Genomic DNA, 6,000 nt, shown 5'->3' on the forward strand with positions numbered 1-6,000 from the left:
TGCCCCCACCCCCAAATCATCCCACCCTTCCCCCTCTCAGCCCCACACAGCTGGCCAGGCACACCCATATGATTGTTGCAACTCCACCGTGAAATAAGGCCATTAAGGGAAAATTCCCCAGAGCTGTACTTTGTAGCAGGTGGAGCTCCTAGAAGGGACCCCCCCAGGAGGAGGATGGATAGAAAGTGGAGACCAATGCCAAGGGGGAGGGGGTTGGGGAGAAAAGTGGGGGTTAGCAGATGTAAGCTATTATATATAGAATGCATAAACAACAAGGTCTTAAATGTAGCACAGAGAACTATATTCAGTATCCTATGATGAACCATAATGGAAAAGAATATTTTCAAAAAGAATGTGGACTTCCCTGGCGGCGCAGTGGTTAAGAATCTGCCTGCCAGTGCAGGGGACACGGGTTGGACCCCTGCTCCGGGAAGATCCCACATGCCACAGAGCAACCAAGCCTGTGCACCGCAACTACTGAGCCTGTGCTCTAGAGCCTGCGAGCCACAACTACTGAGCCCGCTCGCCTAGAGCCCGTGCTCTGCAACAAGAGAAGCCACCGCAATGAGAAGCCCATGCACCACAACAAAGAGTAGCCCCCGCTTGCTGCAACTAAAGAAAGCCTGCGCACAGCAATAAAGACCCAACACAGCCAAAAAAATTAATTAATTAATTAATTAATTTTTTAAAAAAAAAGAAAGTGGAGACCCAAAACAAAACAAAATAAAACAGGGACTTACCTGGCAGTCCAGTGGTTAAGACTCCCCGCTTCCACTGCAGGGGGTGCAGGTTCAATCCCTGATTGGGGACTAAGATCCCACATGCCTCACAGCGTGGCCAAAAAAACAAAAACAAACAAAAACCTAAAAAAAAAAACCAGAAAGTAGAGACGCAGGGTGAGACAGCCCCCAGTGGGCAGCCGGGTTATTTGAGACGTGCAAGGCATTCTTCCCTTTTTTTATTCTTTCTACAAATACCCTATTTATGGCATAGCTATTAAGTCACTGGCATTTGAAATCTGCACTTTCACATATATTTTATCTCATTGAACTCTCACCTGTAAAATTTCCCCTTTGGTGTGAGGACCTTGGTCAAACCTTTCCAGCTCAAGAGTGGCAGAACCACATCCAGAATCTGTTTCGTCTGCCTTTAAGTCTGCACATCTCTACAGAGACACCTCCGAGGCACCTGTGGATCCTTCCCAGAGCCATGTCTTCCTTCCCTCACCACCTACCCGTCAAGGCCCTGGGTCACTGCTTTCCTGCTCAGCTCATGCCTTGTGGGGTGGGGAGGGAGGACAATTAACAAAGGATACAGATAAGAGACAGGCAGAGGAGCAGCAGAAAGCCCAGAGCAATCCAGAAAGGAAGGGATGCTTCCAGGAAGAAGGAGGAGGCTCACTGGGCCCTGTGGAGGCTGGGGCAAAGACACTTCGAGAAGGGGCACGGCCTGCTAGGCAATGGGCCAAAGGAGGAGTGAGAACTCCTGGAGAAAGGCCCATTTAATACCCACCTGGTTTGCTTCTGTGGTCTGATGGGAGTCAGGTATCAGCTGCCAGCTAGCTCACCCCCAGAGAGAAGAGCAATTGAAACAGGCCAGGAAGGGAAGCCAATTCAGGCTCCAGCCTTCCTTGTTCTTGCCCAGCTAACATGAAACTCCCTGGGCCGGCCTAAGTGCTGCCTGGGTGCAAGTCTTGACTCCACCATGACCAGCTGGGTGAACTTCAACAAGCCACGTGACCTCTCTGAGGGGGCTCCAAATTGCAAATTGAGCATACCAGTGTGATTTAGGTGACCTGTGTGTTTTTAATGGATCAAAGGATAAATGTGTGCCCCCTATCTAATTAGCTCATAGAGCAGAGTTGAGAAGCAAGAGTGGAAACTAAGGAAAAGGTCTTTATAAGTATTCAAGTCCGTTCAAATCCAAGGAATTTTTTTTTTTTTTTTTTTGGCTGCATTGGGTCTTCGTTGCTGCGCGTGGGCTTTCTCTAGTTGCGGTGAGCAGGGGCTACTGTTCGTTGTGGTGCGCTGGCTTCTCATTGCGGTGGCTTCTCTTGTTGCGGAGCACGGGCTCTAGGCGTGCAGGCTTCAGTAGTTGTGGCACGTGGGCTCAGTAGTTGTGGCTCGCGGGCTCTAGAGCTCAGGCTCAGTAGTTATGGCACACGGGCTTAGTTGCTCCACGGCATGTGGGATCTTCCCGGACCAGGGCTCGAACCTGTGTCCCCTGCATTGGCAGGCAGATTCTTAACCACTGCGCCACCAGGGAAGTCCCAATCCAAGGAATTATTGATCCACTCTCATTGCAAACCCCAAGTTCAGGAAATGGGGGTTGAGACCTGGGGTTGAAGGAGAGAAGATTGATAGACGGGGAGGCCATGTCTCCCAGAACTAAAGCCTCTCATTTCCCCATTCCAGTCTGGGACTTCCCAGAAGTGACCTTCCTAACAGAACTCAGGGGAAGTCAGGGACAGTGTGATCTCAGTCTGGCTAGGTGGCTAGGACAAAAGCCCTTGGGCTCTCCTAGTCCCAGCCTAACCCCCACTGGGAAACACTTAGCAGGGCAAAGGCCAAGGTCTCCTAAACACACTAGGACCCTGGGAAGAGAGAAAGTGTCAGAGCCACCCCTCCCCCAGTCACCAGGAAGCCTCAAGTACTCACAGAAAGAACACAGCTTTGCAGTCAACCAGCCCTGGGTTCAAACCCTGCTTTCAGTCCTTGTTGGTTGTATGATTTGGAATTAATTACCTAAACTCTGTGAATGTCATTTTTCTCCTCCTTCAAATGGAGATAATATGTATCTCATGGGTTTGTGGCAGGTCCACTTCCTCACGTGGTTGAGAGCAAATGCTCCAGCTTTCAGCTGCATCCCAGACCATTAGGGCAGTGTCCAGTTTAGCTATTGTAGTTTGTGGTCTCTGTTTTGTTTTGTTTTTATTTATTTATTTACTTAGTTGCACCGGGTCTTAGTTGCAGCTCGGCAGCTCCTTAGTTGAGGCACATGGGCTCCTTTAGTTGTGGCATTCAAACTCAGTTGCCGCATGCATGTGGGATCTAGTTCCCTGACCAAGGGTTGAACCTGGGCCCCCTGCATTGGGAGCACAGAGTCTTAACCACTGCGCCACCAGGGAAGTCCCCTAGTTTGTGGTCTCTTGTTACAAAAGTCAACCTGAGTCCTCTAGGAGACTTTCCCTCAATGTGTTAGGTATCCCTCTCTTCTTGTGGCCCCAGAGCTTACCCCAACCATAACTCTGATCACTAAATACAGTCAGCGCCTGAATTCTTGTCTGTCTTCTCCACTGCTTGGAACTTCTCCAGGATAGGGACACATCTTTGTCGTTGTCTCTCAGAGCATAGCACAGGGTCTGCCCCAACAATACATTTGCATGGAATTAATTTTGATGTTTTTTATAACATACACCAAAAAGTAGAGAAATATTCTAATAAGCCTCCATGTAACTGTCACCCAGATTTCACAATTGCCAACATTTTGTCCATCTGATTTTATTCAACTACCTCCCTTTTCTTCCCCTATACCAACCACTACACCTTTCTTTGCTGGAATATTTTAAATCAAACCCCCAACATCAATATTATTATACCCATAAACACTTCAAGATGTATCTCTAATACATAAGGAATTTTTTAACACAACAAACAAAATTAATGGTAATTCTTTAATGTTACCTAAGGCCCAATGTTCAGATTTCCTGTTCAGTCCATGTTCCATGTTCAGATTTCCTGGATTGTCTCAAAAACATCTTTTGCAATTGGTTTGTTCAAATCAGAATCCAAATCAGGTCTACACATTGCATTTGGTTTTTATGTGTCTTAAGTCATTTTTCAATAAACACTTCCTCCTTCCCCCCTTTTTCATGCTATTTAGTTGTTGATGAAACTGGGTCATTTGTTGGAAGAATTGCCTATATTCTGGATTTGGCTGATTGCATCCTCAAGTCTTTGTTTTAACTCTTTCCTCTACTTCCCCGTAAACTAGTAGTTAGGTTGGAGGCTTTGTTAGAATCAGAATTCTTCTGAGGCATGTACTCACTCCTGTTGCATTCTCTCAGGAGACACACAGGCCTGGTTACCCCACTTTCAGTGGTGCCAAACCTAATGGTTTTAGGAGCTCTTGATGTGCGTTTTAAATTTAACTGAATGGAAGAAGGAGACAAGAAAGCCCATCTAATGATGACAGAGAGGAGGTGAAACCTAGGTGGTTGAATAGGAATTTTGTTTAGCAGAGAAAATAGGCAAGGTGTAGGGAACTGTGTGTGCAAAGGCAAGGCACTGAGAGAGAGAGAGTGTAAGGATTCTGGAGTGGGCTGAGGCGTGGAGAAAGGGAGGCGATGTGGCTAGAAGTGATCTGGGTCCAGACAGTAAAGGGTTTTTACATGCCCTGATGAGTCAGTAATGTCCTTGAACAGAGCAGGCTGATCAGACTGATTTTTAGACAGACAACTCTGGCTGCACTGGTGGGGACCTACCAGCGATGGAGACCCCAGGCAGGAAAAGTCTGGGCAATAGATGAACAGAGGCAGCCTGCTGTCCCTGGCAGTGAGGATGGAGAGAGGGTGCATTTGGAAAACGTTTGGAATTGACAGGTTTTGTTGGCTGATGTTAGATGTGGCTGGTGAGAGTCTCCCAGTTTCACTAAGATGCAGAGAGAGAGTTGAGGAAGCGGTGCAGGATGGGGTGTGGGTAAGGAATAGAAAAGAAGTTGACTTGGCTGTAGTAGAGGGTGCGGGGTGCAGGGGGGCTGACCGGTGGGGTGTGGTCCCACCACAGTGGTGAGAGGGGGCCTGTTGGATATGAGGGTTTGCAGCCCAGGAGAGAGGTTGGGGCGTGCTGGGCCCTGTTGAGTCACACTGAGAGCTGGGCCCCCTCATTCATCACTCACAGTTATTGAGCACCTACTTGGCACTAGGAGTGTAGCAGTGGACAAAACAGACAAAATTCCTGTCCTCCTGAAACTGACTCTCTAGGTGAGGTGGGAACACTTTTTACAAGTGACATGTATAAAAGTCTAGCCGGGAAGGAGAGCAAAGCAGGGAAGGGAAGATTGCAATGTTAAACGGAGTGATCAGAGAAGGCCTCACTGGTAAGGTGATACATGAAAAGAAATCAGAAGGAAGTAATAAGCAAGGTATTGCTTCCTTACTTAGGGGAAGGGCATTCTCTACAGATAGAGGGGAACCTGCAAATGCAGCGGCCCTCTCTGAGGCAGGAGTTGACCTTCCTCGTTTGAGAAACAGCAAGGAGGTCAGTATGACCGGATTAAAGGGACAAGAGGAGGAGGATTGAGAGGTAGCAGGGTCTTGTAACGACTTTGGCATTTACTCCGAGTGTGATGGGGCACATTAGTGGGTGTTAAGCAGTGTGTTCTGTTCTCACCCTCTACCTCCTCCTCCCCAAACCTCAGTGTATGGCTCTTCCACTCACCCCTCCTCTCCCCAGAGTGGAGCCCTCTGCCTTGGCCCACATGCAACATGGGAGCTGGGCCAAATGGGACAGGCCCTCACAAAAAGCTCCAGGAGGAGGCAAAGACCTGGGACCATACACCCATGTTCATAGCAGCATTATTCACAAGAGTCAAAAGGCAGCAACAACCCAAGTGTCCATCAACAGAGGAATGGATAAACACTGTGTGGCATATACAGATGATGGAATATTATTCAGCCTTGAAAACAAAGGACATTCTGACACATGAAACCACATGGATGAATCTTGAAGGCATTGTGCTAAGTAAAATAAGCCAGGCACAAAAGAAAAAATACTGTATGATTCCACTTACATGAGGTACCTAGAGTAGTCAAATTCACAGAGACAGAAAGTAGAATAGACGTTGCCAGGAACTGGGGAGAGGGAAGAATGGGGAGTTACTGTTTAATTGGTATAATGTTTCTGTTTGAGTGGATGAAAAAGTTTTGGGAATAAACAGTAGTGGTTACCCAACATTGTGAATGTACTTAAGGCCACTGAATTGTACACGTAAAAATGGTTA

The sequence above is a fragment of the Eubalaena glacialis genome, chromosome 3 (assembly GCF_028564815.1).
Source record: "Eubalaena glacialis isolate mEubGla1 chromosome 3, mEubGla1.1.hap2.+ XY, whole genome shotgun sequence".
Lineage (NCBI taxonomy): Eukaryota > Metazoa > Chordata > Mammalia > Artiodactyla > Balaenidae > Eubalaena > Eubalaena glacialis.